Genomic DNA, 16,100 nt, shown 5'->3' with positions numbered 1-16,100 from the left:
GGAAATAGGTAAGTTCGAGGAGCAGTTATATGACCAATATCATTGATATTGTGATGGGGTTAACATTTATAACTATAGTGTTTGATTAATCCTCGCTTAAGGTTATTGTTCAATTTCTCCTGGTGTGATCCTTAGATCCTTCAACAACGCCTTGCTCAGTTGGACTTGTAGCACAAGTGTGGAGGGTCTCTCAGCGGTGTTATTTCATATAAACGATGTCCACCACCCCCCCACACCACACCTGCTCTTGTCTCGGATCTCAGGACGAATAAACCAGCGTTTTTTCTTCACGAAATAATAAAAAAAAGCTTGAATCGAGAAAACCTCTTGGATGTCTCTTCATATTTTTATAATGTTTAATGTAGGCCTACTGTTTACTTCACCACGTAAATCTGTCAACTATAAAGTAATCCAGATCATGTGTATAAACAACGCGGTACAAATAAAAAACATATCACTTGATAAACAGTCAACTATCACAATCACAGCATACCATATGAAGGGCTTACGGAAAGAAATCAGGCTTAAGTCCATTTATGAAGTAAGTTTTAAAGCGACGTACAGCGTTTTTTTAATGTTTAAAGGTTTTAAATAAAACTCTTACCAATGGGTGTTAATAACTACAAGAATCTTTATAAATCAACTGAATGCCCTTAGGTAAATGTTGTTTTGACATTGCTTATTTTTAAAATTGTAACAAAAGCGTCATTATTGTATTGTTTTATTCCCAAAACTCGTACTTAAAAAGTTCATAAGTACAAATGTCGAGGAACGGCAAAAAAACAAGTTCAGCTTTCCATGGGCCTTTTATCCCAGTTTTTTTACCCAAACCGTGGGTAAAAATGTATAAAGCCACATATAAATAGAAATTTATGTTTTTTATTCAAATGAAATAAAGATACAAGGTAAAACTCTACTTAGGCAATCTTAGTTTGATGTCCAGATTATTCATGAGGCAAACTTCCATAGTATTCTTGAGCTTGTGGGCCACAGAATTTTTTCAAGGCTTGCAAATCTTGGTACTTGGCCAATGGAATCGGTAGAAGACCTAGAACAACAAAAAAAACATGTATTTTATGTCATTAAACCTAAAACTATAAGTTATAACTGAATAAGGAGGTTACGTCAGTGTAGATTAGGTAGCTACACCACCAGGTGCTAAATGAGTATTACTTTAATTGACATTCAAATGTATTGAAAGTATAATAAACTAAGTTATACAACCTTATATAATAGTTAAAATTGTGTCTAGTGGAAATAATATTGCTTACCTTCATATGAAAAAGTTTGGTAGGTTGAATTCTCCCTCATTTTTTCCATGTGGTGGCAGATCCATTGTGGTAATGGATGCAAGTTCAAAAGCAACCATTAAAACTTGTTCTGAACTTAACTTCCTTCTTGAGATTTATTTCAAATACAATTTCTCTGACAGGGCGGGTAGCAAAGGGACACTTTTTCTTTGTAAAACGGTGCTAAGTGTGCAGTCCATTGACGAAATGTATCAATCGTGGCTTCGTGCACGATAAAGGGTGACGGATTTGTCCGAGCTGTTTTCAAATACCTCGATCCAGTCATGTGGAAGCTCAGTACGAGTTTTTTGGTTGATTAACCCTAAGTTTTTGTCAGTCTCAAGGTAACTATGTCCTCTCACTGGAAAAACTTGCTGTTATTAAGTCAAAGCGTTCGCTCAGTATGAACTAAATTGTGGAAAAAACGTACCAATGTTATAATTTTTGTTCTGTCCTGAACATCCATCACAGAACACTTCCAGTTTCCTTACTCTTTCCGTCCAATTCATCGTAAACAAATTTGTGAAGCATTGAACATACGTCATCGCTTCCTTTTTTTCCCCTGAACATTCTGGGTAGATGAAAAAGACGCTTTTTCTACTTGCTAATATATGAATCGTTGAAGTTGTAAACAGACAATTGCCTTTTATAGTACACATCGTTAGTAGGGATGTTGGGCAAAGACAGGTTTTTGCCAAAATCAAAAGCAATAGCTTCATAATCTGCATGAGTCTTACTAAACTCTTTAAGCATCTTTTTTCTTGTTATAGAATGCGCTTGCTTTTTCTTTTATGGACTTGGTTTTCTCAACATGTAAACGTTCGATTTCTTTATTAATTTTTGTCAAACAATTTTTTGTCAGTTATGTGTTTTTTTTTCATTTTCTAATACCTTAACTTTGGCTGAAAATTCATCACAAGTACTGCACGTGTCTGTGCGAGGATATCCGAAAGATATGTTTGAATTCACTTGAAAAGATTTTTCTCTGTAACACTGGTAAGAAACTTTAACTGATGGGTATGCTTCTTTAAATAAATTATACATCTTTGTTGTATTCAGCTCTTCAGAAAGATAAGTTTTCTTTGAGTCTTTTAATCCATAGTGACTGCCTCGTCTGGGAAAAGATGCAATGTGGGCCTTGATGGAATTTCTAGTTACGTCTGAAAGCCTCCAAGGCCTATTATCGTGTTTTACCCCGTTTATCTAAAGGGGATTGAACCACTTGACCTCAAACTAGACACTAAATACTCAACTTTGCCTTTAGTATATGCCATGAAAAGCAATGAAAGCTTTGCGACAAATTACAGTATCCTCAACAGTTCCATTAATATTCACCCTTACTCTATATTTGTAGGAGGCATTGTTTTGTCGGGCATTTTCTGCATTTCTAGGCCGTCTACGTTGAATGGGCAAGACTGAAATTAGGCCACACAAGTAACTATTTTGCATGTCAACAGAGTTTAGTAATTAAATTCCTTTAAAATACTATTTCTAGTCGCCTCTGGGACTTTCTCAAAGCACTTCAAGGTAACATTGGCAATCTTCACCCATAGTATGTGAAGATAGGTTAAGTTTCTTTCTTACCTCTGACATCCTACCATACCTTTTCCTTTTCTTCGAAGTTTCAAGCTTCATTGGAGAACCATCAGAGGGAATGTCACCTTCCATAGTTATTAAAAAATAGCACGTAATATTAATGATAATTAGATACTAAACTCACTAAGCATTGAAAACCACCACTCTATAACACCATTATTTCACATTAATTCAGTATTCAAGTGTAAAGAAGTCAGGTGGTGCGCGTAGTGGCAGACACAAGCACTATGGACTGAGCCTGTTCTTTCCAATACTGGATGGACTGAGCTTATTCTTTCCCTTTGGTGTTTTTTTTAAATTGTTGTTTTTCTCGGACTGAGCTTGATATTTCCCAAACTAGCACATGCTACATATTGCCGCAACAGGAGTACCAACATATAAGCCAAAAAAATCAAAATTTGAGAAAAATGGACTTAGCCTGTTCTTTCCGTTAGCCCTTTCATATGCATACAGCACTTAAAATGTCACCACGGGTGATACGCACTAGACAACAGCAGACAATGGCGTGGTAGTGCGGAATGAGGTCAGGTGTGGTGGGAGTGGGTGGGGGGTTGTAGGAGGAGGAGGGTTGTGCTAGGCAGCGGGGCCGCGGCGACACGTCATCGTCATATACGCATGCCTGGCGCTGGCACTACACGAGCGGCCGACGCGACAGTCAGGAGCGTCAGGCTACCTCGCACTCTTTACAGTTGCAACGCTTATTTGCATGCTTACAAAATATTAGTAATTTCAACCTCTGAAAAAAATAAATATTGAATATTGTTAGGTATCATAATGTATTCTTAAAATTCCACTATAAAACTATTAATACTAATGTAGTCGAAAGTATAGAAGCACAGCTTATTGAAAATAAAAATAAATTATCGTATATAAGTTATAATATTTTTTTTGTGTTTCAAATTTCGGGGGGGGCTCGAGCCCCCTGAGCCCCCCCCTTATATACGCCCTTGCCGTGTTGTATTATAACGTAGGAGGCAAGAAGGACCCGAATTTCAAATTTATTTTCCTTAGGGTCCGTAAAGTTTGTTGCATCGTTGAACTAAATATTTAGAGTATTGCTTTTCTTACACAATTATATGAACCCAGAACGACATTTGAGTGTGCAAATATGTGCTCCCGTTTTGAATTTCAAAATCTTTGATCTACAATTTATAAAAGACAAAACCGTAGGCATTAAAACAAATTGATGGTAATTTTTATACAAATTTCACACGGTAATGTTTAAATAAATGAAAATATAAATATTTGCGTGAAATATACATAGAGTTATCTATTTAATTTACTACATGTCCCACAATTTATAATATTTGATATTATATAAGACCATTAGTTTTGTTTATTTTTTTAGCAGACATCTAAAAATTATTTATTGGGCTACTATGCTTAGACAAATAAATGTTTAATTTCGTATATATTCTTCTCTTTCGTTTCAATCTTCAAAGAGAGGTTAGGTGCCAAATGGCTCACATATTCACAGACACAGGTAATTCTCTTCAACAAATAAACCTCAACATAAATTTTCGTGTATATAAGTACACTTAGTAATCAAGCAAGAGAATAAACATTACCAATCTGTTTCGTTTTAAGCATGTCTGCTCACGATAGGTTTAATGTGCGTTCTGCTTGAACCTCTTTGAACCAAAAATGATTTGAAAATCTTCTTTTTGTACGGTTTCTACCTACGGATTAAAACTATCATTGGGAAACAGTAAAATTTTTTATGAACGCCGGCAATTTACCTTAGTTACACACAACCTCTCCAGCTTTGAATCCTTTTTATTATTGTTTTTCTGCATGTGTGTCTCGCAATCAAACCGTGAAAAACCAGACAGATTAGACACAGTTGAAACTCCTTAACGATAACATTTCCTCCATGATAATTGACTAATGACAAAGACAGAAGAGATAGCAAGGCAACTTACGGAGTAAAGCTTCTCGTCCAGGAGAATGTCATAGCCGTACAGCTCGAAGGAGTGGTTGCTCTGCACGACGCTACTTTGGACGCTGCAGAGGCTGGAGACTACTTGGCGTGCCATCAGGTCGAAAGTCGCAGACACCATGGACGCCCCGTGACGGGCAGTGAGGAAGTGGCGTAGTTTGTGGATACTCCACTTGCAACCCTGCATCGTTTCAAACTGTCCATTACAGGTGGAACAAGCTGATCTCCAATTGCATCGTTTCAGGTGGCCCAGTTACTCATAGGAGCAGAAAAAGAAAAGCCACAGAAAAAACAAGTCGATACAACTCTGTATCAAAGGGCCATACAAAACATTACCCCTAAGGAATTTCTTTATGATGTTTTCTTCCTTGAAACTTAACTGTCTTTGACTTTTTGACCCAAAAAGGGTTCTCATTTGGACCAACCGAAATCCATCTACCAAGTTTCACAGTAAATTTGGATAACGATTGAGAAATTTATTTGCAAAACCTCTAAGACTCATAACAATTATATATGGTAACTATTTAATAAATAATAAATTAATATCAGTGATGGTTAATGGAAATAAACTCATAATAATGGATTTATGTTTCATAAAGTGTTTCACTAAACGGTGTCGCGAAAAAAGTGCATAATCAAAAACATGTAAAGTTGACCCTTTTCGATAAAAGGAATCCAGCCCCTATGTTCTTTGAAATAAAGAATGTTACGCTCACAGAGCATTCACATAATCTGATTTTGAATTTGGGTACTGTCTCGAGGGATATTTTCTTTAACATATGCATGCCCTTAAACCGACTCACTGATGGCCAGGGCATTTCCGATCAGTACTTTTCCCGTTTCCTAAAACGTGATCTGACGTTGGATAAGTTGGGAAGATCTGGGACATGATAAAATAAGGTCGAGAAGTACCGATCGGAAATAGCTCTGGCTATTGGTATTACGTGATGACACACCTGATAACAATAAAAATGGTTAACCCCTGATAAAATATGAGTATCTGCCAATTTGTATCCTGACGGCACGGGTCTCCAGCTGCGGAGATCTGCAGGGCACTATTGGTCAGGTGCACCAGGTTGTCTTGTAGACTGCTCAGGGAGTACTGGGAGCCTGCTATACGCGCAAACCCGTCCCCGAGCCATCCACGCTCTCAGAGGCTGGTACTATCAGACAATATTGGCGATGAATTACTTCACAACAAATATTAAATAGGTCTAGTATAGGCATAAAATAATCCTAAAGAGATGTTTCAAATTAATTAGACATTAATTAAACAAAACAAAAACTGCTTCATCAGAAGGGTTAGGGCACGTGCAACTTCATTACTGACTGACTTTAAACGTCAAAAACAAAAAAGATAGTAACACATTTACTTTTAGCATCTATTGTGCAATACGTTTAATATTAATATTATACAATAAGTTCACGGCTTACCAACTAATATAAAATCAATATTATGTACACAGCTCACGAGATTTTAGTATCGTGATTGAGACAATGTTTTATTTAGTATAACGGAAAGGTACCACAATTATACCGAAATTGAGCGTTCAACTCAGCCTCGCAGAAAAAGAAGGGTTCATGAATATTGTTTTATCTTACTATCAAGTATAATAGTAATATTACGGCATCAATTATTATTTTGAACCACCACTAAAACTTAGATTGACTGTTACGTACAGAAGTAACAAGCACAAATATCCTCAGATCGAACTTGCACCCCCCAATCAGATACGGGTTTCTCAATGTATCGCTGGATCAGCCAGAATCTGTCTTGCTCCTCACATTGTGCCCTCTGCTGCTCCCTCCACTCCATCAAGGTCTCTCAGTCCTGCAATAATGACCAGCCAATCAGATACGGTTTCTCAATGTACCGCTGGATCAGCCAGAATCTGTCCTTGCTTCTCGCATTGTGCCCTCTCTGCTGCTCCCTCCCACTCCATCAGGTCTCTCAGTCTGCAATAATGGCCAGCCCAATCAGATACGGTTTCTTCAATTGTATCGTTGGATCAGCCAGAATCTGTCTTGCTTCTCGCAATTGTGCCCTCTGCTGCTCCCTCCACTCCATCAAGTCTCTCAGTCTGCAATAATGACCAGCCAATCAGATACGGTTTTCTCAATGTATCGCTGGATCAGCCAGAATCTGTCTTGCTTCTCGCATTGTGCCCTCTGCTGCTCCCTCCACTCCATCAGGTCTCTCAGTCTGCAATAATGACCAGCCAATCAGATACGGTTTCTCAATGTATCGCTGGATCAGCCAGAATCTGTCTTGCTCCTCACATTGTGCCCTCTGCTGCTCCCTCCACTCCATCAGGTCTCTCAGTCTGCAATAATGACCAGCCAATCAGATACGGTTTCTCAATGTTATCGCTGGATCAGCCAGAATCTGTCTTGCTTCTCGCATTGTCCCCTCTGCTGCTCCCCTCTCCACTCCATCAGGTCTCTCAGTCTGCAAAATCGATCATCTCTAGGATTTTGGAAAGATGATTAAATTATTATAAATCACAGTTACTGTATAATAAGAAACTTTCATCTAAAGTTTAGATTCTTTCACTTTGCCAAAACATACTTTCGAGTGCTGTCAACTATGCGAGTGTCTTGGTGTGAAACATAGCATATAGTTTAATGCTGTATGATAAAGTAGTGCGAGAAATGTATTTTGTTAAATTTATCCCAATTGGAAAACTGGAAACTAGAAATTTTCTATCAATGAAATACAACATAAATCCCTCTTGTCAACCCTCAAAGATTGTTCAACTTTTTTGAGTTAAGAATTTACAAAATTCTTACTTTTTTTGGAAAAGAAAAAATTCCTCTTTCCTTTGCTTCCACGGGCAGGTTTCACAATCCAAGTGTTTCCTGGACTCTTTCGGTACTCTTCTACAAACATGAGGTATTCGGCCTGGTGGACAGAAGTGTGAACAGCGAACTGTGAAGTAAATGGAAGAATTTATGAATAAGTAAACATATCAACGCAAACAATATTATAATCATTAAAAACTGCTGAAGATGATATCCTAGTGCGACTAAATTTTAAGATCCACCCGGCATTAAAGTAAATCAGTACATTGAAATCTGTTTTATAGTACAACTTTTCTGGGGAGCTATTAATATATGGAATGGGCAAGAATCGAAAGGAAGAGCTCGCAAGTTGTGAAATATCCCGGGATGATTTAAGTCTTTGATTCCCCCACCTTAGAAATGGATGTCTTTAATGCTTCATCCCGTACAAGGTCAAGATCGCTCCGATATAGACTCAGCTGTTTGTTCATGAGCCTTCCCCTAAAGAAATGTAGACTATTTTAAGAATTAACCGTTTATTCTTTACTTACAGGCAATTCAAATATGATTGGTAGACAATCGCACAACTCTGCTTCTTTTGTTTTACCATTTTGGACCAGGGTTCGTCTGAAACCACACGGATTTTTCAATAATAATAAGTTTTAGAAATAAAAACCACAAAATAAAATGAACTCAACTAAATTTTCGATGTAGTATACAGTTTGTATTCGCAATGTTAAAAATTTACAATTAATTTGAAACACGATTTTTAAATCTAAAAATCTTATTGAATATATTAGATTTTAATAGATGAGTAATGTCAGTGTCAATTTAACTCTGGCAACAAGGTTTCGTTGTTTTCTAGTTAGTAGTGTAAAAATAAGAAAAAAAACTTCATTTTCAGATTCATTAAAAACCTGGACGAGAAACATTTTGCGGGGAGAAATTTAATTGAAATATAAAGATTAAAACTTTCATATTATAATACTATAGTTTATATAGTTTTATTATACTTTTCACTATAAAAGTATAAGCTTTTACGTTTGTATTTCCGGATTACATGTTCCTCGCGGAAGTTCCGAATACGAAAATAGTTTCTTGTGATTCCTAAAATTTGTGTTGTATCTAAAAATCAGAGTAAGTATCCCTTTTAGAATGATTTTTTAAAAAGACAGTAAAAAAAAATAGTATTCATACAATTATTGCTTAAAACTTCCCAACATTTAGAAATCAAAAAAATTTCTAACGCGTTGAAAATAGCTTCTTTAAATGTTTTATTATCAATTTTTAGATTATTATATTTTTTAGGTACTTTTTTATAGGTACTATTTTTAAATACGTAGGTAATTTATTGTTTAATTACCACATTATTAATGTCTGGAATAGTGAAAAATATAACTAAACAAAGAAGAACTGCTCTAACCAACCGTTCTTTTATGCCGATGCACGAGTATTTATTTACTCTGTTGGCGAAATATCCGAGACAAGTAGAGAAAAACGTCTGGTTTGCCATGCTGATTTATCGATTTGTTACTATTTTTGTCGCCAATTAGTCTATAGTGTTTTGTTTGATAATTATTCACATCTCTTGAATGTATTCTTTTATTGTTTATAAATATAATAGTTGTATGTAGTGTATAAAAGAAGTGTAGTGAAAATTTAGAGTTTTGGTATAGTATTTTTAGTGAATTGTTTGTACAGTTTTAATTACTGTATGTAGCCCCTGGGTTTTTATAGATTCAATCATATTCTTATTGTTTAGTAAATCAATTAAGGTATATTTCACATGAGCGTTCAAATAAAACCTCTTTATCAAGTGTTGTCCCAGTTTGTTTGGACTCTTGAATTTTAGAAAGTGTTTGCTGGCACTGTCAATAGGGTATCAGGATTTTTTCCGGACATTTGCCATCGTTCAATGACACAAAAAGTCAGTAAAAACTACGTTTCGAAATCTGCAATCTGATCTCTCTTCTTCAGGTAAATAACTAACCTAACACAAAATTACAAACAAGGTTAAAATAAACAAAACCTATTTCATTCAGAATCCTTCTATCGTCAAAAAAACAAACTTCAAACAAAGAATAGGGGATCATTGAGGCTAAGTGAGAGTCTTATAAAAATGTTGAAACCCATGTGTTACTTATAAAGTTACAAACTATTCGTAGAGTGGATACCCATACTTGTATCTCTTCATGTTGCGGAAGAGCATGTTCTTGGTGGTGAGCTCGGAGTTGTTGCGGAAGTGGGGTACCCGTTGGTGGCCGCCGTGTTTGCACATTTCCAAGGCTTCTCGGGTCATGCCCACGTCACACCAGTACACATCCCAGCAGCCATCATTGCCCTCCTTTGTTACCTGTGGCCCCAACATAAATAAAACCTCTCACTTTCTATTTTTATCCCGATAATGTTTTTCTGATTTACAGTATTAGCGATTAGGGAATGCGACTAAAGGGCCATGTAGTTGCCTCGCATGCACCCCCCCCACTCGAATCGCGGAGGGTTGGAGGCGTGGGGTTTCACAGCACCTAATCTAACAGCACCTAAAATTTAACCGTCTAATAAGGCCGATTCTCATAGCACCTAATATCATAGTACCTAATCTCACACCACCTAAGGAAATGCCCGAGAGTCGCACGGCACCTAAAGATCGATGCTGTTTGGGTGCTATTTTCGAGAGATGTTTTATTTTTTCACTAGAAGTGCGGGGTGGCGTCCAGAGTTGCACCGAAGACCAGACTGATGGCCAGGGGCGTTTTCCGATCAGTGCTTTTTCCCTTGAAAGTTTGGAAGATCTGAGACATGATCTCAGGTAGAGAAAAGTACCGATCAGAAATGACCCTGGCCATCAGTGCAGGCATCGCTTCTACAAAACATCCTTCGAAATAGTATCAATTCAAGCTCAAATCACGTGACTGCTCATTAAAGGACATATTTAAATTCGGTACTACTATCAACACTTTTATGATAAACCTAAACCTACTTATATTGTGGAATAACAAGAAATAAAATAGAGACATAGTGGCCTACTTCTCGCCGACATCGCTTCCTTTTAGGATACAGAAAACAAGAATCGATATGAATGTTGAGTTTAGCTCCAGCTCACCTTCCTTTTACTGCAGCGTCTGGTATCTAACGCTGTCTCACACTTGACTGCTGGAATCTGGAGTCATGTTCGTCTGAGAGATCCAAAGGAATTCGGCGGCGAAGAAGCTCAAAGCGAGACTTTACATCGTTTCGACATCAGAGACACCAAGGTGAAGTGGGAGTCTTATTGTCTCATAATTGAGTGCAATACGATGTATCTGGCACGATCTCTAAGCACGGTGGAGCAACAGAATTTTCTACACATAACGTAGCTCCAGGGGTCAAGACTGAGACAACGTCAGATACTAGACGATGCAATAAAAAGAAGGTGAACTGGAGATAAACTCAACATTCAAATTGAATCATCCCTTCGTACCATAGCTACGGAAAATTCCTACCAAGCGGAGGGAGATTTCATGTACTTAAAATCGCAGGCAAAATTCTGTTTAGTGGATTGAGTTCTTCTGAGACAAGGTGGTTTGCTAGTTGTGTGATACTTTGGGTTCAATACTTGGAAAAGACCATAATAACCTTTCCTTTTCAGATCGATAAGAAAAAAGCACAGCTCATGAAACGTTATCTAGGAGTTGGGTTCATTATAAGAGATTTTTTATTTTCTGTGTCGCAAAACTTCCAGTTGCACACAATAAATCTTACAAATTTTATCACAGGATGCTCAGTGGATTTCGAATGCAAGGAGACCATTGTAAATGAAATGGTGACTTCGAAACAAATCAAAGGAGTTTCAACTAGTCTTGTCAACAGTGGAGGATAGATTACCGATCAACTCTTTGCTTGGACTAAGGATTACGTCGTCACAATTCTTAGATTCTTCTTAAGATTCATTCTGAACCAAAGACCCTGCGCTATGATCATAATGTTTGGTACCAATTATTCGCGCGTTTCGTTATATTCATGTTTGCTTGGAACTTACTAGAAGCATTGATAAATAGACATGTTTCCAACAAGGTATTCCGTGTTTGTTCTTGTGATCTGTGCTTCAATGTTTGCTCCAGTCTGGACTAGCATTTGAGTTGGATGCGGTAGAATTTATGTGTCAGTTGAAAGTGGTCAAAGAGCAATTCCTTTCCCGTAACTGGAAGACCAAGACTGTAACTTAACAGATTTGTTGACAGTGCTGAAGATTCGTTCCTCACAATTTTTTGATCCGTCTTTATGGCATGGTATCTTCAATAATGCAAGATGCCTTGTTAGTTGCATCAACTTGTGAGCACACAAAAGGACAACTAACTTGGATTGGAAGTGATACTGGGGCTGTAGCCGGTTCCACGTTCGTTATGGCATTACAGGTCAAATGGAAGATAGCCATGCTATAACTTTACTGGGAACATCATGTTTAGTGTCATGCAATTTGCGCTAACTGTCCTCGCGGCGAAGTGAAGGCGCTTGGTTAGGTTTGTACTACTGTTTGTACAATACACATGTTTGTATGTGCCTTTTTATTTACGTTAATCTTGATAAAGTTATAAAAATTAAGTTTGTTACAAACGGGTAAAATGAAACATAAACCACGATGAAAACACATGAGTCAAGATTGTAATAAAGAAAATATGTTTTTCAGGACGACTAGTATCGCGGTAACTGCCGTTTCAATAACATGGCTCCGTATTGCACGGTGAACGTGGATTTAAGTTGTAGCAATGTAAACATAAATTGAAGTTTTCCTACTCTTAGCATGGACTGAATGGTAACTGAGTCGGCTGTCATCAGTAGTTGTGTAGTTTTTCTAAAGCATTTTCCGCGGGGCAGCCCAGAACGATGACAAAACCACGCTGGAACATTCATAACAACCTCTTATCTTACACATTTTTGTACGTTAAAAACTATGGTAATTATGGGATTATACCGACCACACCCAGACATGAATCGTTATTTGACATTTTGCTTCTACTGATTACTAGATTAGCGTAGAACAATATTTCGTCAATATAAAACAGGAATTGTCTTATCGCAAACCCCTCCCCATCCTCAGACAGAGGTCAAAGTCGAGCGGTCTAGTAGATAACGTGATTGCAGAGTCTCGCCGCCCGTTCAGCTGGTTCGTCGCTTTGGTTGTACTTCCGTGTTTTTACCTCTACATTTCTCTAAACACACAAAAATTCAACAAAAAACAAACATTACTAAACTCTTTATTGAAAAAACACTTAAAACTTGTTTTTATTCTTGATCACACTCCGCCACCCAAAAATGCGAGTGCCTCCGGCCGAAGGTGCTGCCGAAAGCCCGCGCTGATGTCGATGAAAGAAAAACATCCCTCGAGATAGTACCTATCATAAAATATCAAATTCTAGAGGGGCTGATCAGAAATATAAATTGAAATTGTAATGGAAAGGCAATTATGTACCGTGCAAATCATGTGATGCCGCGTAGCCGTAATCGGGATTCTCGAGAAAGATAAGATAACAGCGACAACGATACCGATCACAATACCTGGAAACACTTGTAAGTTTGTAATTTTATAATTAAAAAGTTGTTTTTTCGTTCTATCATGTTTGTTTGTTTCTATAAAATTTATATTTTTTGTGTTCTTCATATTGGCGTGGTCGGTATAATCCCAAAGTACCAAAACTATATACAATAAAGTGTTTCTTTACCTTACGTTACTATTTCCAAATTCCTCTTTTAAGGTTTTGGGTATTACGGCTGTAAATTTGACTGTACACATACATTATCCGTAGCAGATGCATAATTGCATTACTTCTAATCTCTAACAATCCAAGAAGACTGTCCTAGATTTCACAACCCTTTTTTAATTGGGCACTATTCAGTGACTAGCCATAATTAATAAATTGCTTCTGGAATTCGTGGCTCATGGTATTTGCGGTGTCAATATTTCCGAATAAAAAGACATTTCTATAATAAAACTTATTCTAGTCTATTGCTTCCTATTTGTAAAAATGTATAGTCCTATTTGAATATTCAAGAATAGTATTAAAGTTAGAAAGAACCTTATCTTGAACTCCAAAGAGAAATTTGTATTGCAGGATTCTGTACTGAACCAATCTGAAAAAGGAAGGAAAGCTCGCTTGATGGTATTATGGTGTGTAGCATGTTAGAAAGGTTCGTAATGTAAGTAAGATAGTCTGGTTAAAATGTAATAAAACTTACCTCTGTCCAACCACGTGCTAGCAGTACATCCCTTACTGTAAACTGCTATTGTGGGGTCTATTATGAACTTGAGTCTGTCTGATTTCGAAGCACTCATGAATTAAACATCATTTTACTAATTATCACTTTAGACTACCCGTTGCCAAAATAGCATAATGTTCGTTGTAAAAAATAAAATCACCAACGTGAAGTAATAAATATTGAACAAAGAACAGTTTTTTGAAGAACAGTTGTTCTCAAGATATAGATTATTTATGAAGGTAGTGTTCATAAATCAGCTGACGCATGACATAATTATAAACTAACATAGTCGTGTAAGCATTAATAATGTTTTTAATATTTAAACTGTATAAAACACTCCCTGGAATAAAAATATTTGGACCATTAGATATTTAGGAGAGAGAGAGAGAGAGAGAGAGAGAGAGAGAGAGAGAGAGAGAGAGAGAGAGAGAGAGAGAGAGAGAGAGAGAGAGAGGAGAGAGAGGGAGAGAGGGAGAGAGGGAGAGAGGGAGAGAGGGAGAGAGGGAGAGAGGGAGAGGGGGAGAGGGGGAGAGGGGGAGAGGGGGAGAGGGGGATGAGGGGAGAGAGGGAGAGAGGGAGGGGGAGAGGGGGAGTGGGGGGAGAGGGGGAGAGGGGGAGAGGGGGAGGGAGAGAGAGAATTTATTAGGTTTTACCTACCCTAACCTACAAGGTTAATTATTTAGGATTAGCATTAGAGCCAATAGCGTAAGCGTAACTTAAATACCAAGACGAGAGATTTAAGGCTAACATGATAATGTGTATTTGAGTCTTCAATCCATATTTATCTTGTTTATAATTTCCTCCAGGAAAAAGTTTTAAAAAAGTTATTTTTCCTTGCCCCTATATTCCCCCAAACTTATTTTCATGTTGTAGGTTGGCTACTTATTTCCCTATGGACTTTAATTTTCCCTTGACCCGTTCAATAATTATTGTAAATTATATGCTTGTTTTTATTTTAGGAATAAGTATTATGAATATATTGTTTATAGGTCCGTTATTGACTGTTGATGATTTGAAAGAACAACAGAGTTGCTGACATTTTTTCTGCAGGAATGTTTTATTAGATGCGGTAAAAAGCATTATTAAAAAGATTTTATAGCTTATAATGTAGTAAGTGAATAACACAGATTATCTGTTTACAAACTAAAATATTCTGGTGATTGGGAATTCAAAGGTCGAAAAATGGTATTATACTGTTCATTATATATATAAAAAAAATATATTATATTATACAGTATATATATATATATATATATATATATATATATATATATATATATATATATATATATATATATATATAATGTCCCGGCGGAGCAATTACTTTTTGGGATTCAATGTTTATTGAAATTATATATATATTATTATTATATATATATATTATTATTATATATATATATATGGTATGGTATATATACATGTACATATATACATGTATATATATATATATATATATAATTATTATATATATATATAATTATATATATATATAATATATATATATATATATATATATATATATGTTGTTAGTGAGACGTCTAAGTGCGAATAACAATTTTTGCCCAATTGAAGGATAAATGATAACTAACGATAAATGGTAACGATCAATGTCATTCTTATATAGTTGTTGCATTGATGAGAAATATAAATGGCTAACAGTATAATACATTTTTAGATATTAAACTCTAGTTCTAGTTTAAATCAAAAGTTTAATGGCATTTGAATTTCAGCATTCTTTCAGAAATCTACAGGGAAATTTGTGCTTTTTTATTAAAATGTAATTAGGCTATAACTGTTGAAAATATAGTGAAAGTAATTAAGTTTATGTTAGAAAAGAATTTGAACTTCTGATAACAATTGTGTCTTTAAGTCAGAAGAGAAATGTTAGTTTCAAGACTACACAAGTTACATCCACACATCGATTTTCAGTCAGTCGGACATCCGTGTGATCACTAGCTGTAACTATGGGCTGGTGGAAGGACATGCAGGCCTATTTTGTGCATGAAATCAATGTTTGGAATCAGGGTTCCTAAAACCAATATTTGTCGCTCATATACGTTACCAGAGAAAAAATTGCAACTTGAACCATTTGACAACCTCATTTCTCAATCAAGTCATCAGTATTGACATACGAATTAGACATAATACAGTACGACTATATACTGATAGTCTAAAGTTTTATTCAATTACGCGTGGAATTTTGTGCAATTCTAGCGTGATATCCTATATTTTCTGTGATATTGTGTTCCTGTGAAGTCAAA

General features: G+C 36.3%; 1 pseudogene; it reads right to left on the bottom strand.

The window, feature by feature from the left end:
* Positions 1 to 4,807: 4,807 nt before the first annotated feature.
* Positions 4,808 to 14,003, bottom strand: LOC124374620 (annotated as a pseudogene).
* Between the last annotated feature and the right edge of the window lie 2,097 nt (positions 14,004 to 16,100).

This window comes from Homalodisca vitripennis, unplaced genomic scaffold (genome assembly GCF_021130785.1).
Source record: "Homalodisca vitripennis isolate AUS2020 unplaced genomic scaffold, UT_GWSS_2.1 ScUCBcl_9354;HRSCAF=17820, whole genome shotgun sequence".
Lineage (NCBI taxonomy): Eukaryota > Metazoa > Arthropoda > Insecta > Hemiptera > Cicadellidae > Homalodisca > Homalodisca vitripennis.
The sequence above is the reverse complement of the archived record's forward strand: the minus strand, read 5'-3'. Positions and strand labels throughout refer to the sequence as shown.